General features: G+C 41.0%; 2 long non-coding RNA genes across 5 annotated transcripts; one reads left to right on the forward strand and one right to left on the reverse strand.

Moving 5' to 3' along the window:
* The first annotated feature begins 937 nt into the window (after window positions 1-937).
* LOC137863745 (uncharacterized) lies at window positions 938-7,060 on the forward strand. 2 transcript variants are annotated; one of them, XR_011101109.1, is made up of 3 exons: window positions 938-1,278; window positions 1,423-2,320; window positions 3,218-7,060. It is a non-coding gene; the product is annotated as an uncharacterized lncRNA (long non-coding RNA). The 2 variants fall into 2 exon arrangements; XR_011101108.1 differs by having other exon boundaries at window positions 947-1,278; window positions 2,141-2,320; window positions 3,218-6,896.
* A 105-nt stretch (window positions 7,061-7,165) lies between these two features.
* Window positions 7,166-24,439, reverse strand: LOC137863744 (uncharacterized). 3 transcript variants are annotated; one of them, XR_011101106.1, is made up of 7 exons: window positions 23,843-24,439; window positions 22,801-22,993; window positions 20,727-22,210; window positions 15,407-15,532; window positions 14,640-14,726; window positions 8,617-13,536; window positions 7,166-8,376 (listed from the first exon to the last, which is right to left on the reverse strand). It is a non-coding gene; the product is annotated as an uncharacterized lncRNA (long non-coding RNA). The 3 variants fall into 3 exon arrangements; XR_011101107.1 differs by lacking the exon at window positions 7,166-8,376 and having other exon boundaries at window positions 13,355-13,536; window positions 22,805-22,993; window positions 23,843-24,165; XR_011101105.1 differs by lacking the exons at window positions 7,166-8,376; window positions 14,640-14,726 and having other exon boundaries at window positions 13,355-13,536; window positions 23,843-24,166.
* Window positions 24,440-24,647: the final 208 nt, after the last annotated feature.

Below are 24,647 nucleotides of genomic sequence, written 5' to 3' on the forward strand. Positions count from 1 at the left end.
ATTATGTAGAATTATTCCCTTTTAAATCTATGCTAAAGTAACTTGGTTTTGTAACAGGATGCTACTGGCTAGGCATCACTGGCTTGTAATGCCTGTGACAACATTTCTTGTTCAGTTTCTGCAGTGTTGGGATGAAGATGCATCTGTGCATCAGCCTGAGAACTAATGTCAGATGAGCTGATTTAACTTGTGGTCTGGCCTCAGCATCTCCTCTATGGATTATATAAGACATTTTCCTTTTCTGTAGTTATAAGCCAGTCCTGAGGACAGTAGACTTTGCCTTCACATGTGGACTTGTCTTGGCCATTCACTATTGCAGTGAGAACTACCAGAATTGTAAATGACATAAAACATATATAGTTTCTTCTGGAAGAAATTAGAAGTGGCTCTAGATGTCACATATCAACTGGCTTATAAATATAACTGTAATGCCTAAAAAAAGGTGATGATCACCTTTATACCTGCTTAATAGCATCATTTTAAACTGAATTACTGACATCATATATTACCTTCTTCCCCTACAGTAAATGGTCTCTCCCTGCTCTATTTTATTACTTACTGTAAATTCATTCAAGCAGTATATTTTGCTTTCAGCAAGGTATCCTCAGTTACTTTTTCTGTCCAGGATAAATTGAGATAAATTTTGCCTGTGCCTGTATTTTGCTCATGGCATCCATCTTTGCCCATGAAAAGTTACATGTAGAGTTGAACAGGACTTGAGAAATGATCATATTGTACTGTAGAAAGTTACAGATCACCAGTTTTCAGTCAAACTGTGTGCAGAGGGCTCACTGAAGCAGCCAAGAATTTAATAGAAGGTGAAAAACATAAAGAAATGTGATGTATTCTCTAATGTTTATCCTGATAAAGTAATAAGCACATTACAAGGAAGTGACACTAGTTATTTACCATGACATCATAAGATTAGACAGTAGCATACCACCCTAGGCACCACTGTTGCTAGTTATCATATTTTTGCTGTTGTAGGATTTATTTCAAGGGCTGTAGAAAAACAAAACTTTACTTTTGGTTTGTTTCTTTTTTCTTTTTTTTTTTTTTTTTGGTGGGGTTTCAAATAAAAGAGATCTCTATCCCTTTGTTGACATTCCTGTTCTCCCAAGGCTTAGCAAATCTCACAGCTGTGGCCACTTGCTGCCAAATCAAATAAAAACCTTAAGGTTTCCACCAACCAGCTTCTTTGAGGAGTTGCAGAGCCATTGTGGAAACTACTTGATTGAAGGCTGTGGTTTTACAGCCATGGGAGTAAGATGTGCGAAGGTCAGTCCAGCTTTGCAGTGGTTCTGGGGAGGCCTGCGTGTGGAAATGAAATGTATATCTTGCATGCTTTTTAGGAAACTCTATGAGCTGTCCCTAGACGCAACACATTTCTGGGTCAGTCTAGCCTTTGTTTTGTGCTTACAGCTCTGGAGACCCCGGGATGGGTTGGTGGTGAGGACCTGGTGCTGTGGTGGGCTGGATGCTAGTAGAGAACCCATTACATCCTGCAAAGCAGTGCCTGTTGAGTCTGATCAGAAGAGTGGCTCAATACCAAGTTCACTTGAAGGTGGAAAAAAAAATTATTCATGTCTTCCCCCTGTCAAAGGGGTCTGGCTTGGTGGCTGGCCCTGGGACACATCAGCACTCACCATCCCAACGGCTTTCCCTGCAGCAGTGGAGAGTGCCAACTGCAAAGCTGCTCCCTCACGTTCTCTTCCTGAATTGTCATCATTCACTCCTCACTAACATCAAGTGTTTTATTTAAAAGTGTTTAGATATGCAGAGCTCATTTTGGATTTGTATAATCAGAATTTTTAAGTGGACAAGGCCATGATTTTCTCTTTACAAGGGAGTAATGTCACATTTCAGCTCAAAGTGAGTTTTCAGAGCCAGGTTACAAAATACAGGCAATTAAATATGCAGACTTGAACAGTGGCATGGCTGCATGCATCCAAGGAGACAATTCTCACCCACCAGCTCATATCCACTTTGCTGTGCTCAGGGGAGTGGGGGAATCCTCCTGGGAGCTTCTGTTGATCTTGTGGCAGTGATTCCAAACATATCTTTGGGGATGCTGCTGGGCATTGCTGGAAATAACATTCAAACCTGACTCCTTCTGAATTTTACTCTGCAAATGTTGTAGTGGTACTGCTGAAAGTGCAGGTCTGTACACCAGAGGTGACCAGAGGTCTTGTGGAAGGAGCTGCCTGTACTCTGCTGGCCTGGCTCTGTTAACTAACCCTTGTAAAACCTCTGAAGTTTATTCTGCCCACATACACTACTGAGAAGAGAGAAGCCTCTCCTCTGGAGTTTTTAGCATTCAGTAAGTAAAAACCAATTGATTTTTAGATCATGGGGCTGAGGGTTGAAAGCCAGTTGGGATAGATTTTGTTTAACTTCTGTATTTAAATAGCTCACACTGTTTGAATACTTATACTTGCCTTTTTATTAGCTCACTCATGTTAGTGATGTGTGTGTCTGTGTCTCATGTCTTTGGGGAAAAAAAATGAAACAGCTGGCATGCAGGTCTACAAATAGGTATTAGCCAACATCTGATGTAGAGAGAGTCAGTGTTATACTGAAAGATAACAGGGTACAAAAATCTCAACTCATCAGGTGCCACAGGGACATTGTGACCTTGCAGGCCCTTCTCACTGTGGATTTCACTGGTGGTCTGTGTCTTCTGTGCTGTCAGGAGCACCAGGGTCACCCCTGCCTGCTGTTATCTTGCAACAACCTTGCACATCACTGTAACAGCTAAGCTGCAAAGGGCAAGGTTACCTCTGATACTTGCAAAGCCAATTAGGACTTACAGAGCACTAAACTCAGATTTCTTCAAGTCATTTCATTTTATTGATCAGACACATTTTTATTTCCAGACTGCTCACTCTTGGGAACCATCCAGACTTCATAGTGCAAAGGACTATGTAAAATGTACTGATTCAGCACTCCCAGTGTGGTTATTTTTTTTTTTTTTTTTAACCTTGCAAGCTACATTTAAAATGCTAGACAGGGCTTGAAGAGCACTATCATATATCCACTGTTTTTCTGAAAGATTTCTCCAACTTGCATTTCCCTTGTTCTCTTCAAAATTGAAACATTTCCTTCCTCTCTTTCTTGGTTAATTCCTTGGATTTTCCCAGAAGGGAGATTCCCAGCATGCAAGAGAGTTCATAAAGCGGGTGCTGACACTTAACTTCTTCCAAAATATTCCATGCAGGTTGGTAAGCTTTTCCCTATGTCTAATGGAGCTCAGACCAGACAGACAACACTTCAGGTGAGAAGCTGGACCTCTGCCTCTCCCCCAGAAAGTGCAGCACAGCTCTGTGCTGCCACTGCTCCTTTAGCACCTTTGTGAGTGCTGACTCCAGGCGCACACATGCAATTTCCTGGAGACTCTTGTGTAAGTGAAATGACTTTACAGACAATTTAATGCCTTCTTGCACAGGAAAGATATATTCTTTTTGCCTTGACTGAAAGAGAGGCATAAAATCCCAGGAAAGGAAATAAAGTGATTCTGGATCAATAGAGAGAAATATACAGTAAATGCTTCAGTATGTTGTGCAATAACAAGAGCCCTTGTGCATTATAAATACAGACGCTTAGCTTATCATGTCCATGCTGTCAGTCCTTCAGTACCCACAAGCCACTTGAAAAGCACGCAGCTGAGCAGGTCTGAAGCCACCAAAGCTGCCTTTGTGTATTTTTCTGCTACTTGGAGAGACATCTTGGACTGAGAATAATGCTGAGAAGAGCCACCATCAGCACCCTGGACCTGGACATTCCAGCGGATGCAAGGCAGAGAAAACTGCACTGAATCTGCCTGGATTTGGCTAACATTTAAAACCAGCAGCAGCCATTTCGATTTCTCTGGGTAACACAGATCCGTACTACACTGCTAGTTACACACAGGTTTGGGAGCAATTAACAAGTAAGTGACTGTGAAGTGAAAGTTGGAGCATCTCTGTGTGAGGGATCTACAGAAATCTCTGCAGAGCTGAGGGCTGAGATATCTTCAGAGTTACGTTCCTAACTACATTTGCTGTGCCCTCAGGACTTGCAGGTCTTCCTTGCTATACACATCACAAAGTCCCATAGTCTGGTGAAATTTGGCTGATGGAAATCCATGGTGTCACACTTCATTAGAAGGTGGCCAGGGACAAGCACAGGGAATAAAATCTCTGCTGATTGCAAACACCTAATTTCCTTCAGCAATCAGACTAGATTTCTTCCCAGAGCATATAGGCTGACTGCAAACATCTCAGAGTATTTGCAGGGCTGTTAGCAGTAAGCTGGCAATAAGTGCTGTCAGAGCCCCTTTGCAAGACCATGGGTCACCCCTTCTCTAGATAAAGTACTTGCAATGTGATGTGAGATGTTTTATTTCTGTACAGCACAGAGACATAGAAAATAGATGTTTAGCTGACTGGTAAGTGCAAGTTGTAATGTACTATTTTTCAAGTGTTTATTCCCCTGGTCTTGTCTACAAGCCAGGAAGAAACTGATCTGAACAGATTTCTCCCGTTGCCCGCCTGAAGCTCCCATTCCTCGTTCAAAATACTTTTTCAAATTTCTTCTGAGAAACATTACTTTCAAATAAGCTAATAGAGAATACATAATGAAATATGAGAAGATTTCTGTTGAATCCAACATATTGTCATGTTCCCAGTTCACCTCCTTGCCTCAGATTCCCTTTGTTCTCCCTCCATCCTCTCACCAGCCACCCTGTTCTTTTTCCTTTTGACTGCCCACTTTCACATTCATTTTGGCTTTCCTTCAGTCTTTTAATGCTGTATCTATTCCTTGAATTTACTATAGTTTGACATTCTGTTTCATGAGTCACCGCTGGGGATAGAGTTTGAAGTAGATCAAATTGCACAAACTAGTTCTTACAGCTGCCTAAAACTAATCTGAATTCATGCTCTTTATTCCCCTGATAAACCTTCGTGGATTCTTTGTTCTATACGCTCTCCCCGGAAGATGATGAAGTAAATATATGTATTTATTGCATGTGGTGATGGCTGAATGTCAGGGATAGGGAGACCAAGAACTTCTGCCCTTTTACCTTTGCACCGGTCCTCAGCTTGCACACCACAGAAAGTCTGGATCATGTCCCCTTCCTCAGAAGGTTTCTTTAATCGTTTTCCTTCCAGTACATTTTCAGTCAAACTTCATAATCCTCAATGAGTTAATTGGGTATGCATCCAAGTATACATTCCCATTTACATATCTCCTAGTGAAATGCTGAGTGGTAGCCACACTGAATTCCCAGCACTTTTCTGGCCTTCCCTTTTATTCTATCATGCTTTGTTGAATTTTTCTCTAATACAATAGAAATAACAGTGATGTTTAGAGGAATGCTTGCTTACTAAACAACTACTAAATTCTACATACAACTCCACTTTGCTGTGGTGTTTAATCACTTGCAGAAATTGTTCCTAAGCTTGTATTTTCTACTAAGAACGTTAATCTTTAAATAACTTTATGCCATGGTGGTGTGAGATGATTAGGTTGGCAAGAATATCTGTTGTGGTGTCATCATAATTTTCATTAGTACAGTGGATTATGACAGCTTGTTCTCTGTTCAAATTGATGTGATTACTAGTCTGAGACCCTGGCACATTTCACTAACACCTGACATCTGGAAAAGAAAGGTGGGAGGCAATGAAAGCTCTCAAAGTTGCTACGTGATGCACACCAATAGTCTCATCATTCATTCCAGCAGCTGCTGCAGCCAAGGGTTATGGCCTTCCTTGGTCAACAGAGCTAACACAATTCTTGTGGTGATAAAACAATTAGCTTTTGTGATTAGTGATGGAAAATGCCATCAAACGATGAGTTGTGCTGAATAGGCAGCAACTAGAATTACCAGCACTTCTCTATTTAAATTCAGGTAACATATCAGAAGTGGGTGGATGAGTTGGAGATTTATTTTAAGAAGAACAAAAAGCAAGTGTCAAATATACATGTGTACATCAAATTGAAGACTCGTATCAGAACAGCAATGACAATGGAACAATTCTACCAGCAAAACGGTGAAGAGATGTGTTTCTAGCTTATATAACACCTTTAGCAGAAGATGAACTCTTGCCCTTGAATAATTGTGGTCCCTGGAAGGCTAATACTGCATGGGACAGCAATGAGAGCTGCCCTGAGAAGCCAGACACTCTCACTCTGGCACAGCCATGAACCTGCACAGGACCCTCAACAGCCTTTGGTTCCCTAGGCTTCATACAATACTGCTGATATAAAGTGGTACTATCATACCACCTGACTTCAATCCTGGCATTTAACAATGACAGCAAAAGGATCTACAGAGAACAAGGCAGGTTCATAGTGGAAGTGAATTTTTCTTGCGCTACGAGTGAAATTCCTTTTATGCAGCAGCATTAAGCTTCTTACCAGAAGCTAAAAATGCAGGCTGTTAGCAATGTTTTTCTGTACAGACATATATATTCCAGCACTCGTCACTGGTGATGAATCTTTTCACAGTGATCTTGTTCCCTGCGGAGTCACCAAGCCCCACGCACTGCCAGTGCTATGAGTGTCCGACAGGAAAATCAGATTTGCTCTTTCACCATTAAGCTGCTATTTCCAGCCTTGAAAATTATGCTGGGTGACATTAGGCAGCCAGGCTCCATAAAACAGCATAGACAAGACTGTCAGATCACTGCACTGGCAGAATAATCTGTTCTGACACGGAGGAAACCGCTACATGGGAAAAACTGAGTCCTGATCCAGCCAGGGAAATGTGTGAGGGTAAAATGCTAGTGCTGCCACCACAAGAACTCTGGCTGTGTGACCAGACACAGGACACACAATGCATGGGACAGTGGTGCCCAGGGATCTGGCTGGCACTGCACATCTCTGAGCAGAGCCAAAGTGCATTTGAGGCAATTTTTGTACATGAGATGTAACTGAATAAAGCAAAAACTGCACAAAGCAAAACCAAAAGAATTTGAGTGGTGTGGTCTCCCTCACAGAAGACATCTTGGGCTTCTGATAGTGACCAAGCCTGGACTGAACTGCAATGCAGACAGAAGGGAAGATGGGAAGGGCTTTGACAGTGTCCAGTCCTTAGTGAAGTTTTTGTGCAGCTCAGAAAACACATGCAACTTTCTCAATTCCACATCCAAATTTTCTTACAGCAGAGTGAGGTCTTGTGTTTGCCATTAACAGGGATATGTTTTGAAATGTGTTAAGAAATTAACCCAAACCCATTAATCACTAGCATATTTCTTACTACAGTACCAGCCAAGGATTACTTCAATACTTATTTTAATGGATTCCTCAGCTATGAAGGTTAAAGGTCTTGCAAGACACTTTTTATAAGCTTTCTGAAATCTAATCCATCACTAATTTCTGTATGTTTTGCACAGCACTAGGCTAATGTAATGCATCACCGCATAAATCCCTCTCTGATAAAATTATCCCAGGTAGTACAAAATATCAAAGCATTGTTCTTAAATACACGTGCCTTTTTTTTCAGATGTCTCACTAGTTGAGACGTAAGCCTGGTATCTTCAAGACATTTTTTCTTGATGATGACTATCATTTGTAGTTTATTATGACACCTGGCAGCTCAGATTCTCCATGCCAACAAACGTTAGAGACAGAAGTGGTTCTCTAATGACATCTCTTAGTACAGAACAACTAACTTCCTACTCGTGTCCCCAGGCTGAATTTTTGGCCCAGTACCAGTGTTATTCATCCCACAAGCCAACCTGCTCCCTCTAAAGGGAGCACTGTATAAAACACTGATGTGACTCCTTTGTTCTTTCAGTATTAATTTCTTCAACTAATTTTGGTTACCTAGGACATACAACCACTGGTCTAAGCATCAACAGTTGTTTCCTTTTAATGTGTTGCAGATGGATTGGTGCAGAGCCCATGGAGCATAGTTGCAGCATTGTTGCCTTCTTGGTTTTCCAGTCATGATCTCCCACAGAGGAGACAGGGAATGGCACTATGTGTCTAATTCTGCTACACACCACAACTGTGTGCTGTGCTAAGACTAGACATCTTTTTGCCTTCTTTATCCGTGTGCCATTAACACATTGCCTATGAAGGGCAGTGTGACAAACCAGGCCACAACAGCCATGGTATATGTTATGTTAGTGGAAAGTTTACACTGTAGATACAGAGTCAAAGAGAGGCCAAAAAGAAACTGATTTTTCAGTTTCCTGATAAGGAATGCTTAAAAGTATAAGCCTCTTAGCACATCACAAAGCACAATACAATACCTGAAAAAGTATAGAAGGGGAGATAAACTAGAAAAGGAGACTTGTTAGTACATTGACAAAAATGTGGTAATGGAGAAAGCCTCATAAGTGAAGTCATATGCAATGGTTGTGGCAATAGAAATCATTATATCAAATCCTGCAGGCAAGAAAAGAAGGGAAGGAATATTCACCACATTAGGTTAGCAGTGATTTAAGCAAAGAGATCATGCAAGTATCTGATATTATCCAGTGCAAAATAGCAAAAATAATTTGTGTACATCAAGCTGCTCTCAGATGCAAAAACTGTACCCAGACCCACACAGCCACCCCAGGAGGCAGCACATGGAGGAGGACGGTGGGGCAGCTCGGCAGCCTGTTAAGAGTGTGAACAACTTACCTGGGAACAAGAAAGTTCCACAGTCATCAATGCAGCTGCACACATCTGTAGCATGCCAAAGGCAATTGTAAAGCAAGCTGAGCCAGCAGTTCAGAATTAAAGGTGGCTGCAGAAAGCAAAGGCAGACATGAATCTATAAAGAATTTCAAAGTCCTCAGAAAACATCTTTCAAGAGTTTTTTTTAAGCTAATATATCTGTCCCCTTAAAGTCCTTGAGTGCCATCACCAGTACAGCTGCACAGTGCATGGAAGGAATACAAAATTCACCTTTGGCTGGAAAAAGTATCATCTTTCAAGGCTGCTCTATCTTATCCTGGGTACTCAGGTTTTTCAAATATTTCTGAAATTATGAGATTCCAAATTACTCAGAGACAGGCAGCTGGGCTCTTGCTCTCAGCAGCAGTGAAGGTCCTTAATTTCTGAAAACAAATTTTAATGGAGCTTGCAATAGGAAGAATTCTCCCCAGAGGGTTAATTAATACAAGTCCCATGACAATTCTTAAAATTGTAAGCTGTCAGCCAGGTTTCCCAACCCAATATGTTCTTAACAAGAATTGCTTGTTTTATTTACAGGTTACCATTAATTACAAGATCTGCATCACATTATTAAACTAATATTGTTGAGATTGATGTGGCCAGAATAAGTTATTCATGCCTCATGGCCATAAATGATTTATGCAAGCCCACCTCTATCCCTCCCCCTGTATTGCTTCATCTATGCTGACATTTCTTCGTGAATATTTAAGGTAGGATCTGCTCTCACCTCATGATGAAAGTCAAACACAAGCACACTACAGAGCACAATGGGCAGTTGCTATTCAACCCACACCACACCGACATACAATGAATAGATATTACGCTTTTATGTGCAAAAAGATAATTCTTGCAGGCTGCTTTAGGGTGTAGGTTGCATAACTCTCACTAATAAGCCTTTAAAACTTTACTAGGAGAGTGAATGCAATTACTGGAGCTTGGTTACTGCCTTTCCTTATTTAAGTACAGTAATGTTTGACAGAGCCCACTCAACAAGAGTTATGTGGCAGCAGTGCCACGACATGTGAAGGAGACCTGGTTGGCACAGCCTCTTGTGGGACATCCAGTCCTGGAGTGTGAGCACAAGCAGCAGCTGAGCAGGTGTGCAGGCACAGCTGTCCACCCATTTACTGAACATGTGGTGGAAGAGCTCATTCCTCCCCCAGTGCTCTGACCTTGTCTGACAGTGTTGGTATCCAAAGATGTTTCAAGACATTCCTGGATGGGGACACCAGGACATTTGTCTGTTTATTGAAATAACACTTTGCTGCCTGCAGGGCTATGTGTTATTGCCACTGTTAACCTTCTCAAGTAATACATAAGGCAAATTCTCTGCAGCCTATATCTGGTTATCCAGATCTCTATGTTTGTGCATTCTTCTCATTGTGACAACTTGGATTTCTTCTGGCCTATGATGGAGCTGTCAGCAAGCCATCCCTGGCACCAGCAGGGGTTGTGCTGCAGAGCTGCAGGGGAAGCGCACAATATGGGAGGGACAGGGGCAATGCAGCTGTTATTAACACCTGTCCTTGTTATGCAGCTTTTTGCAGAGCACTGCCCATGCAAAAACAACATCCATCCTGCTTCTGCACACCCTGTATGAGGGGTTGGAAACAGTTCAGTCTGCAAAATAGGGACAGGCTTCAGCCAATGAGGTTATCAAAGAATCATACCCCAACATCACCCTGGCACTGGGGTGCATTTGCTGCTCACCTTCACCAGGATTCACAGCAGCAAAAAGGATCAGGTTCTGACAGCTCTCCCAAGCCCCCATATATTGTAGGCACTACAAGGAACCACCAGCATTTAGGCAAAACAAGCATGTCCCTATCTCCTGGGGAGTGGGAGCCCTGCTGCTTCCTCCTGGCTAGCTTTTTACTCCTTAAAAGTGGAAACTGGGATGTCACGGGGCCACCTGTGAGTGGGAACAGCTCCTCCCCTTCTCTCCTTGCTCCCTTGGTTCATTTCTTGCCGTGGCCCCTGCTTTGGCAGTGCTCCTGATGTTTTTAAAACTCTCCCTGATTACAGCCTCCTGGAAATGCCACTGTGAGTAACTCTGCACATTGCACAAATTACACTGGCCCATTGCAAGAAATTGAGAGTTTTCATTACCTCTGGCAGAGCCAGAGTAACAGCAGAGAACCCTCAGCTGCAGGTGAAGGTACCAGGCTGCTGCCTGTGGGCAGGCAGTAGATGTGCGGGGTAAAACCATGCTGAGCATGGGGTGTCCCTGTGTGCCAACATGCCCATGGGCTCCCACTGCAACCTTACCTCCTGTTCAGACCATTCTCTGAATAACAGCCTGTGTACCGCTCACAATTTTCACATCCAGAGACTGTCCCAGGAAACCTCCATTATGCCTTTGGGAGAAAAGAAATACTCTAAGTGCTCCTAGGATTATTAATAATGTAAAAGTTTCAATTGTGCAAACACATGAATATTCGCTCACATGAAGTTGGGCTTTTGTTACATTCAGCTGCTGATTAAGGTGTTGGGCAAAGCATTCTCCAGTATACTTTGTGCATGCATTCGGGAGCTAAATAATAGACTGTGTAATTGCCATAGTTGCAAATATTCATTTCATTGTATATGGGAAATTACATTTTCTAAAACAAAAACAAAAGTTATGGTGATTTTCTGGCTATATAGTTGAGATATGCTTGTAGGACTAGCAGAAAAATATTCTTGTGGTTGGCCTAAGCTTGTCTACCTTTAAGGGGAAATAGTGAAGGAAGGAAGTACATGCCAGCTTCAACCTGCAGAGGATCTAACAAGCTGTTGGTGCTCATAGTAGAGTTTACAAAGATAGCATGTTCTAGTTAACTTAAAAAAAAAAAAAGTGCATTGAAAACCGTGGTATAGTGAATCTGCCAAATAAGAAGGATACTTTACACAAACAGTGATCAGATATTAGAAGAGGGAACATTCTCAGTTTCATTGTGAATTATTCACAGCATAATCTGTGAATCTCTGCAGTACCCCGATGGCTTAAAGAGACACAAAGTGCTAAAGAGCTGCAGGAGAGACCCAGCAAAGCATGCTGTGCTGTTAAGGGCCTGTCCCCTCGCCAGTCCCTGGGCAGCAGCAAAGTTGCGCCCCGCAGAGCTCTGTATATATACTCCAACTCAGCCTCTGCTGGCACCCTGTACCATACAGCATGTGAGAGTTGATGCCAAAGCAAATGCATTCTAGCGAAGTCTGCTGACAGCTTGTTCTCTTTATTACAACCGAGATGTTTGAAAAATATCCCTGGTTTTGTTAGCCTGAATGTTGGCAACAAAGTAGGGAATCTAGGGGAGCATCACATGGGGAGTAATGACAGGCTAAATGTTATTTTCATTACAGCCCCATTAGTGTGATTAGAGAAGGTGGTCACAGTACAACAGGAATTTTCTTTCCTGTCTCTGCGCTCTGTTACTGAAGACATTAATCCAAAAACAAAACCTCCCTTCCTCCCATTTCCCCAAATCATACATACATCTTTTATTCTCCTTACCCGATGTAGTCTGCAAGCTTTTAGCTTTCTGGCATGCTTCAGATGATTTTAAAACATTATCTTATGGTAGCCACGGATAGTTAATAGCCATAGATGTATTTTCTGTGCACAGGTTTCCCAGCACAGGGACCGCCTTCCTCACTGCACACCACTTAAGTACAAAAATCTTCACCTCTAAGACTCCCATAGTATTGTCAAGACAGGACAGCTTTTGAGCACTATCCTGTGCATTCATATATTTTGTTTCACATCCCTAAAGCATGTGGAAAATGAACAGAGAGTCCCTCATTTTCAGAAGAGGGAGGAAGAAACCCTCCAAGTCTGAATGACAGAGAGATCAGGAATGGGCAAGGGAAGATGACACTCAGGGAAATAATCACCCAGACCTAGGAAGATAGAACCTTGAAGGAAAGAGAAAATTGAGCTTAGGTAATTTTCCAGTTCATTTACCATTGAAATGGAGACTGGAACAAATTCCACACCTGGATCTGAGTTCACTAAATTGCAGGTTTGAGTCACTTTGACATCTCACTGCACAAGCCCATCCCTCTCTAACCACACTAGGAAGCCCATCCTTTAGAGAGGCAGCCACTCAGCAAGCTGTCCCATTGCACTCGTTCCCATCCAGCAGCTTCAAGTTGCCCATCCAAGATTTACTACCTGCCTTTTGAACCCGAGTCTGTGTTTCAAAGCCACAAACAACGGCCCATGTTATCTCATGCTCTGAAACCCTGGAAGTGAAACAAACATCTGCCTGCATAGAGCCAAGAGAACATGGCTAGTAAATGTTGCTTCTCTCACCCTTTGACCAAAACGATCTGGAAATGCTGCATGGTGGCAGTGCTGTGCAATGAGGTAAGAACCCAGAGCACCAACCTGCAACAGGACTGTCAGCTGTTAAATTCGACTGTATGTAATCACCTTCACATTTTCTGACAGCTCAGAAAGTTTGTGACTGACAGGAACAAACAAACAACAAAAAAGAAACACATTTAGTCACCGTCAGCCCGGATTTAGGCACCTACATACATTGCCCACTTTCCAGCTGGGACAGACAGGATTTTAGTTGCAGGGAACTGAGATCAAGCTTAGCAGAATGCCCACACATTTCAGCATCCCACACACTTAATATCCATGATTGTAACAACATAGCAACTGGTCTGTAATTAGTACAGACATTGCCAGAGATGCCTTTGTATTACTTATGAGTCATGCTACTAAAATATTCTTTATTCATTATCCAAGTCCTTTTCATTTCAGTGCCAGCCATTACCATAGGATACATAGGACTCTGTCAGGCTTGTCAAAGCCAAGTGCCTTCTGATAGGGATCTTCATATTTAATCTGACGAAGATTTACTTTACAAAAGAGTGAGATCACAAGGTTCCTCTCTGCACAAAAGAAGAAAGAAAAATTTAAACACGTCTCAAAGTAAGGGATTTTCTCCTTGTTGCTTCTCCAGGCACCCACCTACAGTTAGAAGAACCACTTTGAAACTTGGCTTAAATTGTTCTGTCAGTTTATTAAATATTTGTATTTTAATATATTTCTAGTTAACTAATGAGGAAAGAAGTCTCATGAAAAGAAAGAAAGCTTAGATAGAATAGGAAACTTCCCTTCATCTTTAATATAATATATGGAACAGAAAAAAGGAAAAAGTAGCTGAAACGTATTATGACAAGCAAATAAAAGTAATATTGGAAAATTCCTTCAGGCAGATTTTGTTCTAGGCCACTACTATTTATTAAGATTTATTTTTTATTCACTAAATTATTAAATCACTGTGCTGGAAAGTCCTTGGGTCATTTCAAACCACCATTTCATTGATTTCTTATTCCTAAAACATCCTTAATATAGCGTTGTCATTAGAGGTGATGACAATGATCCCAAGATTTCCCTTGGCAGTGGGCTAATTGTCTAAACGTTCTTGCTGTTGAAGAGAAAATCTGATAGATTAACTCAGAATACAATATAAGATTTATAAATAAAAAGGTAGGTTAAAAAAATAGTCTGACATGGTCAGAAAAGTTCCTATAAAACACACAACAGAAAGCGGGTGACTTGGCTTGCTGTTTCCCAGCTCACATGCAGCTAGCTTGCAGGTGCGAGCTGAGAGGGCAGCACAGAGGGAGAGCATCCCCCTGCGCAGCCTAGTCCTGGGTGCCTAACCCTAACTGCTGCTGTTCTAAAAACTTTACATTTTCATGCTTTGGAGTTCATCTACTATTTCTTACTGCTGGAATGTGAGTGGCAGACAGAATTGTCTCTCTTGAGTGTAATATGTTATGGAAATGGTGTTTTTCTATTCAGCTGATTTCGTAATCTCATCATGTTCTGCATTTCTAAATATTTAAAAAACGTCTTTCTTTTTTTAGAAATATTTTTTTAGATTTGAATAAATAATTTATTTTAGAATAGAATCTTTTTTTTTCTTTGTCTTGAATGTCACTATTGTTTTCACATGTAGATGTATACATTAAAGACTTAGTTTTACCTCAAAAGGGAATTCAGAGAGCAGCCTCTCTCTCTCCGAGATCTGCAGCAGAGCTGGAACATTTTTTTTTTTCTCAGCCATGCAGGCCTAAGAAAAGGGAAATGGCAATCCCTGTCACCTATTGGTGCTACACTGGATCAACATAACAAAATTGCTGATTATACTGATTCCTGAGACAGGCTTGCATTATACAATATATGTCAGAGGAAATCAAACTGCCAATCAAGAAAAATCTTTGAAATATTCAGTTTAGCAATCTATTTGTTTCCCAATTGGAAAAGATATAGCAGAAATGCACTATAGACTGCCACTATGGAGAAAAAGAAAACCTCCAGAAGATTAGTCTAGAAATAAAATAAATTTATATTTTTAAGTTGAATCTTTTTTTTTTTTTTTTTCTTCCCTCTTCTTCCTTTCAATAAAATCTTTGGCTGCATCAGTTGCTGAAGGCACAAAAGTTTGGCATAAGATGTACCTACTGACTTTAAGGATAAATCAAACCAACTCAGCGCCATCATTTCCTGTAAGCATTACAGGAAACACATCCACATCTTTATGAGGAATGACACCAGATGCTTCTGCCAGATCAAAACCCAGAGGCAGTGGTTTGCCAAAGAGCTGAAAAGGCCAGGCACTGAGCTGCACAGAAAAAGATGGGTGTGGATGACTCACCCCGAACTGGAAGACCCCAAATTCTTGTCACATCGGCTACCAGACTATGACACATTGCAGCATGGACTGTGCAGGTCATGGGTTGTGTTTCTCACCTCGCTCCTGTCCTGCGGTTACCCTGCACACAGAGCAGTCTCTCCATGGCTGGGAATGTGCCACCTTCACTCTGCTTCATTGGTACGGATGATGGGGACAAGGCCAAAGCAACTGTGATGATCCTCCTGATGGGCAGCCAAAACACGATGCTGTTATTTACCTTTTCTGTTCTCCATTTCTCACATGCTTTTAACCAGTGCTAAAAGAAAACAAACCTGATCAAAGAACCAGTGGTCCTGTTAGCCTGTGGAAATTGAGGTTCTTTCTCATTTACAGGACATCATTCAGCAAAGAGGTAGCTGAAAGTTTCAGCTGCAGGAATGATCACAGCTGCTGTTTCCAAATCGTGTCCAAAGGAGTTTAAAATAACAGCAAATAATAAAAAGCTACTTTTGAGAGGCAGAGTAAGTTTCTCTATAGCACTAACAGACACTAAATTGTAATTTTCTTCATTAACTCATCATGCTACAGAAGAAATGAGGTTTCAGAGGGAATTCAGAAATCATTTCTTCCACATCAAGAGTTTGTGCACTTAATTTACTGCAGTAAACCACCATTCTGCATGCTGAGGATCTCTGTGTTAGCCAGATGATGAAACAGCATCTGCCTTACACACTTTTTTTCTCCATTTAACTAGTAAAATATTTCCATTTCAGTGATGAGATGAAAAACACAGTGGAGAAAATCACAGAAGAAAAGAAATTCACAGCTTTCTAACTAGGGCTGTAGAGTGAAATAGCTAATATTGCCAGATTCAGCACAAAGGAAAATGACAGGGAATATTTTTTGCAAAACACACTACAATGAACATAAACTGCAAGAGCATTTTGGAGGAGCATGTAGCATGCAAGCAGGATTTCATAACAACATAAGAGACTTATAGATACAGAGGCACATCTTTTTTCGTTACCCAAAATGACTTGGGTCTAAAAAAAAAACAACAACATTGACAATGGAAGAATTTATGGACTTGGGAATCTGAAATCTCAGTCTGGTTTCCATAGATTTCTAGATGCTCAGAATAACAATGTAATTTGAAACTACAGCCTCATAATTGTGCCTAGCATTGGAGCAGCATGTTGATGGCATGGGGCCCAAAGAAACTCCCTCCAAACATTTGCCATCTGCAGCCTGCAGAGAAGGGGGACAGTGAGGTTGGTTTGAACTCACTCACTACACTTCTGGTGCAGCAGAAGTGGTATTAAGCACACTGGTCTGTTGTTTTTTTTTTTTTTTTTTTAAAATAGTGTTCCAGGTACTATGCTTTGACACCTCTCATTTCACATAGAATAAGCCTCTTTTTACTAAATTCTGACTAAAATTTTAATAAAGACCTTTTCCAATTGCTCCTTCCTTTTTCCCTCCCTCCAAGTACTCAGTTCTCATATATTATGCCCAGCATCTTACAGCTTATAAAAATACATCATTGAATTTGAAGCAAAATCAGAAGAGTTTTAATTGCTCAGAGTCTTGGGAGGTCCCAGCCCCATTTGCAATAGGAATGCATTCAAAGATTCAGCCACTGGATTAATCCCAGGGTTCAGTGGAGGGATCCAAAATTGAAATTTAAAGAAGAGGCTTAGAATAATCAGGTCACTGATCCCAGAAACCCTTACGGTCAGTATGGTCTGGCAGTAGGCTTTCTGCATAGATACAATGTTTTTTTACTGTTTTAAATGCCATGTTCAGCATGCAGTTGCTCCACTGCTGTTGCATTGTCTGCAAAGGAGCTGTGGACCAAAATTACCATGGATACTTATTTTGCCAAGGCTTTGAGAGCTCAGAAAATGGATGACTGCGGAACATATTTCTTGTGCAATATTTTGGCAGTTTTGAGCATAGAAAAGGCACTGTTCCCAACAACAATTGTAAGGGGCAACTGCTATCTACTATTTATTCTCCGTAGTTAACATAATATTTTGAGCTTAGTCACAGAGTGGCAAGCTCTCTTGGCACTGAAGATGTTGTTCCCCCTTCTCCCTAGTGCATGTAACACATGAAACTAGAGAACCAATACTTACAAATGTTCATATATTAAAGACATTACAAAGAGAAACAATGAACAGTAATGAGGAGGAGCCCTAAGTGAATCCTCTCTTCCTTTCAAGGAGTTTTCAAAGCCTTTGTCTACCTCACCATATATTATCTTGCTGGGAGATGGTGTCTTTGCACTGTTCTCTGGAGGGGTGAACTTCGTCCCCATAGGAAACTAGCCATAGATATCAGGCAAAGTAGGTATACAGATTTATAGCTTCATTATCTGTTTTAGCAGATATGAATATTGCAAGGAGAAATCATGGAAGGAGATGTTTGTATTCTTGTAAATGGCCAAGAAAGCAGAAAACCACAGTTGTCAGAACCTTTTACTATCATTACCAAAAAGTTTATAACTGTTTACTAAGCATACATAGCCAATCAGTGTTCATAATTTCCAAACCCTATGTTGGTTATACCCTGCACATGCTGCTTAGCAGCCAGCTCAAAGCAGTGGGGATTTTCTCAGTAAGGGGAAATCAGAACTTGTCAATTCATTTAGCAGCATGCTACAAGCCTTACCATGAACAAATTGCATCTACACATCAGAGTTGCTGGAGTTCCAGAAAGCACAAGATAGTGTCAGGGAAGAAAATATATCCCTAGGAGAAAGTTATAGAAGTGATCTTGTAACAGCTGAGCAGTGCAGATAATCAGTCCTCCTTAACTGCCAGTGGGTTGAACAGGACTCTTAGACCACTACTGGCACAGGTCAGCCACCTCTTGCCATTTAAATGTTATCACAACAATTCCTGTAACTTTCTAAATTGAAAAAATAATGAGCAGTATATAGAAATGAATCACTGGCTTGTTCTGGGAAAGCAACTAGCCAAAATTCAAAGGACCTTTACAGTGTCACAGAGATTTTTCTGACATAATAATGACTGGTGGGAAGGGCTTGTGTTTGTCTGTGTTCTGCTGCCAGCCTAATCAGATCAGCACCACTAATAAAGTTTACTTCCCTCTAGCTGGCTTTTAGCTTGTAAATGTGTGTTCAGCTTAAGTCAGGGCAGAAAGAAGAAAAGATTTGTCTCTGCCATGTTCTTTGCAGATTTTGGGAGAGGGATGATACCAGCTTTAGGAAATCCAGATTCAAATTCTGACCACAGTGCACAGAGGCGAGTGAATTGAGCAGGTCTCCGCGCCTCAGTGTCCTGTTGCTGAGCAGTTTCCCCTGCCTTTGCTAAGCTGTGTGTGCAAAGAAGAGTTGCTCTGGGGCCCTGCCAGACTGTGCTTGTGCAAAGCAGCTCCAACCATGGCACGGTCTTGGTGGAGCAGGTAGGGTGTGAATGCTCCCACCTTCCTCACTGTCTCTGGGCTGGACCAGTCCCAATCAGGGCCCCTCTGGTCATGCACACTGCTTTAAATTGCCTGTGCATGAAGTTCCCAGCAAACCTGATGTTTTTAGTTTATTTTATTTCCCTAACCCACTGCTAAGACTGGTTTTATCAAGTACCTTTTGCTAGCCTAATAAAATATCATTATCATTTATGAAAGAAAGCCAGATGCTTAGCAGATGAAACTGTCCAGGAGAGTGCTGGTGACAGTGCTGCAGATGGACTTAGATGCAATCAATTTATGATAACAATGCTGAGCAAAGGAACAGCTGTGACAATCTCCCTGCTTGGGTTTGGATACCATATCTGATGGCACCTATTTAAATCCTTGTCTCCACCACATTTAGCAGTAAATTTATCCTGCAGCAAGACTGAGTGTTGTCTAGTGTAAACAAGAGCCACTCCTTCCTCACCATACACCAAGAGCAAAGTACAGGCATTGTTTTTGTGCAGGTGGAAACAGGTTCCCACAGTGCTTCACTGAGTGAAAAGGTTCATCTTGTTTTGTGTTGGCAGCCCTGGGTCAGTTTACTTCTGCATCTGTGGTGGTCTGGATGTCAATTTGTATGATTACAAGGACTGGCTTGCTACAGAAAAGCAGACAGACTTATTTTCTTTAAGTTTTCATAAGAAGCCTTTCATAAAAATATAACATATTTAGCCCACCACGTCCATAACAAATACCTCTTCTAGCCTTTTTAATTTTTTATTTATTTTTAAAATCATGCAGCTATAAACACATCACCTGGTGTTGTACACATAGAACCTGCTTAAAGGTCTTTCCACCACCAGTATTGCATCTTGCAGAAAGTGGAATATTGACAAAATATGTGACCTTTGAGGCAGGGTGTGGTGAATGGCTGGTCTGAATCTCCCTGCAGATTTTTGCTTCATCTCTCTTATTCAGTGATGTGGTCCCTTTGCACGATTACCATCTTTCCACACTCACTAGCCTGAAAGAGCCCTACCAAGCTCAGATGAACATCCAAATAACATGTACTCACGGAATTAATCCACCAGGCATCACCACCTTGATAACAACTGAAGTTGTCCCCTGAAAACAGGGAATCAACAAAATCATTAACGGGATTTCATGTACTTCATTCTCTTTTCTGAAGATGAAGCTGAGCTCCCTGTTTAGATGGGTAACATTATGGGGTCACACATAACAGTTGTGTTATGTGTGACCTGTTTACAGTCACTGTCCCTTGATAACGTGACGATGTCACATTCATAATGTCAAAGATTATTTTGCTTTTTGTGATATCTTAAACTATTCCTAGCACAGAAAGGGAAGGGGAAAAAAAGAAAAAAGAAAAAAGCCTGTTTTGCACATCACTAGCTATTAGGCTATGTCTGGTTACATCACATCAGCTGACATACCATAAACCAATGCAAGCAGATCAGATGTGACACAAATGTCATGTTGCATCAGATTTTAAAAAAATTGTCAGCTTTTACACCGTAGATAAAAAATGCCAAGAGTTCAACAATTGTACCTGTTCAAGATAAAGCAATGCTATTTACCAACTGTAATACCTATTTTCGTATTCCAATGGCATATTTCCAGTTTATGAAATTACCACTTTTCCTCTGTTATGCTCTTATTCCTCACCAAAAGACACAGAAGTCATGACCATTAACCTTGACAAAGCACCCATCAGCAGGGAATTCATCAGCTGAAAAATGGATAAAACATTGTGCCTATCTCAAAAAAAAATAGTAAAAATAAACAGCACTGAAATCAATAGCAACCTTTCTATTGATTCAAACAGGAAATGGATCAAGGTTTCCATGCCTCAGTAAATACTTCTACTGTACAACTAATTTCCAATTAGGAGGAAAAGCATGTTTTTAGTAGGCCAGTAAGGAAAAAATAAATAATAATAATAATAATAAGAAATTATGTAACAGAACAGACAGAATACAAAGGAAAGGTAGCACTTACATAACGTATCAAGTGTTAATGCCATGGTTGTTTTTTCAATGTTTTCTTCATTTTCCACTCACACAGAAGAGAGAGTGAATAAGAGAGCAAGCCCGAAGTTTGCTCCAGTAGTAGGGACCTGGCGCATGTACATGCCCCTCCTAGGGGTCAGCGAAAACATTGCGCCTGCACCAGAGGCCACTGGCCACCTGCTCACCCTGATTCTGGAGCAGAAAAAAGCTTTGGGACATTTGCAGCTCCCCTATCTGTGGTTTACTAAAGTAGTCATTTCAATGCCATATCATGTGTGAGCTGCAGAGGAGTCTGATACTCCTTTGCAAGAATTCCTCTTGCCCACAGTCACAGCTTATATCAATTACTTTCAGCAACCCGAGGGTCTTTATTTTGTGTTGGGTTGGTAGCAGTCTGCCTTTATGATAGATTATTGCATGAGGCTGGAAACTCTTGGGTGACACTGATAACACAATTGGTTAATAACTTCTGTTACAAGCTCAAGCAAAGCCCAAACTGCAAAATTAAACAGTAAATGGCCAGAAGCATCACCTGCGTTACTTGGAGAGCACCTGCACACGAACCTACTGCCTGCACACAGCAGCAAGCAGCTGCAGCAGCAATAGGGGAATTGGGTGGGGGAGGCATGAGCTGACTGAGTGACTCTGCTCTCCAAAATAAATCTCCGGTATGGTTTTCCCCTTCTCACATAACGTGTATACAACAGGAAAAATTTCCCTTCCCTTGTTTGCATGTCTCAATATGAAAGAAAAGAGACAGGCATTCCTGCAGGAGCAGGGATGCTGAGCAGTGAGATGAAAGTGCTTGTCAAGGATGACAGGAACTAAAAGGACATTCTCCAGGTTATGTGGTTCTCTGTAAACTTTCAGTAACCTCCTCCTTGACATTGTGTCTATCACATAATACTGCTTCAGGAGAGAAGTAGTGTTTAACACCTGCAGCATACTAGATCTTGCTCCTCTGACATGCCACTTATTTTACTATGAATCTTCCCTTTTGATTTGGCAAGTGCAAAGGCCCATTTCTGGCCTTTTTTTTTTTTTTTTTTTTTTTTTTGGTGGTGGTGGTGGTTTGCTTTATTTATTTATTTATTTCCTAAAGGCTCTAATAACTCCACTCCTCAACTCCTCAGCCCAGTTTTGGGGAAAGAGAGCACATGCAGGGAGGGGTGGAGAAACAGTTGCAGTTTCAATAATGGTTGAAGCAACGTTCAAGAAATATTTTCAGTATATTAAAAGAGGAACCAGTGCTTTTCCCCAGGCTCCCCACTGTACCTGATGTGAAGAGAACATTCTGCAGAATACAGACCGCATTGCTGAGTGCAGTTCTGCCCTGTGAAAATTTGTTTTCTATATGGAAATTTCTTTAAATGACAGTCTAACAAGTCAGACATTTTCTCTGATGTGGAAATATTTCCTGCTTATCTTCTTCATCATTCAGATTGTTATTCATCATGTATGCTGGAGCAGCACCTGTGGATGGACCCAAGCAAAGGTATTAATTCAATGATGAATCAGGCAGTTTACTCGTAGACTAAGACTCAAATTGTAAAGCGATTCATCTTAGAACCTGTTTATAAGTGAAAAACAGACACCTTGAGGCTGCTAACCTTTTAGAAACACCACAGTGACAGATTCTGCCTGACAGGTTTGATATGAATTCTGCTTGCTGTATAAATATTGATGGTTTTAAAGCTTAGCATTGCAAACTTAATCTTAGCAGGTATATTTGCAGATCTAGAGCCGTGCTGAGTGCAAGCCCCCTGTTCTGGCAGGGAAATGATGCAGTGCAGTGCTCAAGGTGTTATTTAGAGTCATTAGTTCTTGAAAGGAAAAAGTTAATTGACAAGTGTTCACAAATGTTGTGTACTTGAACATCTCAGAGGAATAGCCCAATTACTATACTCTCAAACAAGCAGATCCAGGATCATTAAGAACCACTGACATGTTGAAAAAGACACTGGGAAGGCATGCAAGCAGAACAGGATTTTTGTGGTCATGTTGCTCTCTTTGTGAAGGGGAAAACAAGCCACCCAGGAACCCCCGCTGTGCCTTCATATTACCTACAGATGCCCTGGAGATCTCTTTGAGCAAGGCAAGAAGAAAGCAAAGAACTTCAGGATTTGAACTTGAGTGTTTATTTTTAGGTCTTCTGAACAGTTGTCTCATGAAGGTCTGCATCCATGGAGCCTCAGAGCCCATCTCCATCAGCCAGAAGCATAATTTATAGCTCATTTTCTCCAGCATCAAAGCTAACTGCATGAAAGACATACAATATTGAGAAAGATCCAATTTTGCTAACACTTTGAAGAGTTAAGGAAGCAAGACAGGAAAAGAATATTAAAAAAAAATATGTACACCAGTTTTCTTTGTTTTCTGGCTTCTAGACAGTTCCCCTTTATTTACTCCACCTATATAGTTCACCTTTAGATAACTTAGCTAATGAACATTTATTCATACTTTTAAAATAAAGCATTTTTAAAACTAAATCTTTAAGTTAATGAGCTGCCTTGCAAATTTTCTGTTTTTACCAGAGCTACTTTGGGTCATGCCTGCCAAACCAAATTCTTTGACCCAGTTTCTAAGAATAAATTCCCTCCTGAAAGCTGAACACATCTGCACCAATCTGTATAGTCCAGCTTGCTGCAACTGGGTTTTTATCATGGAAATGCACAGAGACTTTAGCATTGGTGATGTGAATTAAGCTACTGTATTTTTTCCAAGGCTATTCTAAAATTCTGAGGTCAGTACTTATATGGCGTAGTGACAAGGGAATTAACTGTACAAAGATCAGGAGATACTAAAATAAGAAAAAAAATAGCTCACTGCGAAAAAATAGTAGCATGCAATAATGTATGAGGCACAGATTGCCATTACTTAAAGTAAAAGAGCTGTAATGCTTTTTTTTTTTTTTTTTTTTTTACTTTAAAGTAGCAAATGGGTGCAAGGAAAAAACAAAAAACAAACAAACAAACAAAACAAACAAAAAAAACAATTAATGAACATTCTTTGAAAAAAATATGATCAGGACACTGTGATCAAACTTTTAAAAGATCTATTATACATAATGAGATAAGTAGGTATCATATACTAGCTGCTAGATACCTGCAACCATGCAGATCAGCTCCCTTCCTTCTACTTTCTGTTTAGGCTGCAAATCCACATGTCACAGAGTGTATCTCACTGCAACCTCTTGCCCACACTATAAATCAATGGTAGTTTTGCTGCTGAGCTGCTGTACTTAAATCAAGCCCTATGCATATAAATAAACATAAAATCACATAGCAGCCCCATGCTGTAATCCTGATGGGACTCTGAGGCTGTCATAAGAAGAGTTGTAGCTTGGTCATAATTGCACACAAGTGCCTCCCATTTGCACTTCTGCCCAGCACAGTCTAGAGAAGGATGTTTGCTTCAGCTGATGTAGATTAGGCCTTTTTAATCTCTCCTGGAAATATTTTTACATGCTGTTTTTCAGTGGAGGTCTTGACACAGGTGGAATATATGATCAGCCTTTCTACAAGGGCTTGATCTTGCAAACTCCTCATTCAGTGAGAGCCCAGGGTACCCACCATACTAAACCAAGGCCTGACTCCACTAAAACACAGATAAAAGAAGCACCTCCAGGAGGAGGTGGTTGTTACCATGTCCCTAAATCTCTGAGCTGGGGGGATACTACAGCAGTGCAGGCCTGGGCTGCCAGAGGAGCAGAAATCACCAGTTACCCAGCTCAGAACTTGCTTTAGATGCAGTAACAAATATAACGCCCAGGTCTGGAAGGGTGCTGGAATGAGGAATATTTACAGGCTGAACTGGACCCCTGGGAGAAGACTAGCAGCAGCACCTTAAAGGAGCCCAGCACAGGCTCCCAAAAATTCCAGAAAAAAAATAATGATTTACATTATTATTA

Source organism: Anas acuta, chromosome 13 (assembly GCF_963932015.1).
Source record: "Anas acuta chromosome 13, bAnaAcu1.1, whole genome shotgun sequence".
Lineage (NCBI taxonomy): Eukaryota > Metazoa > Chordata > Aves > Anseriformes > Anatidae > Anas > Anas acuta.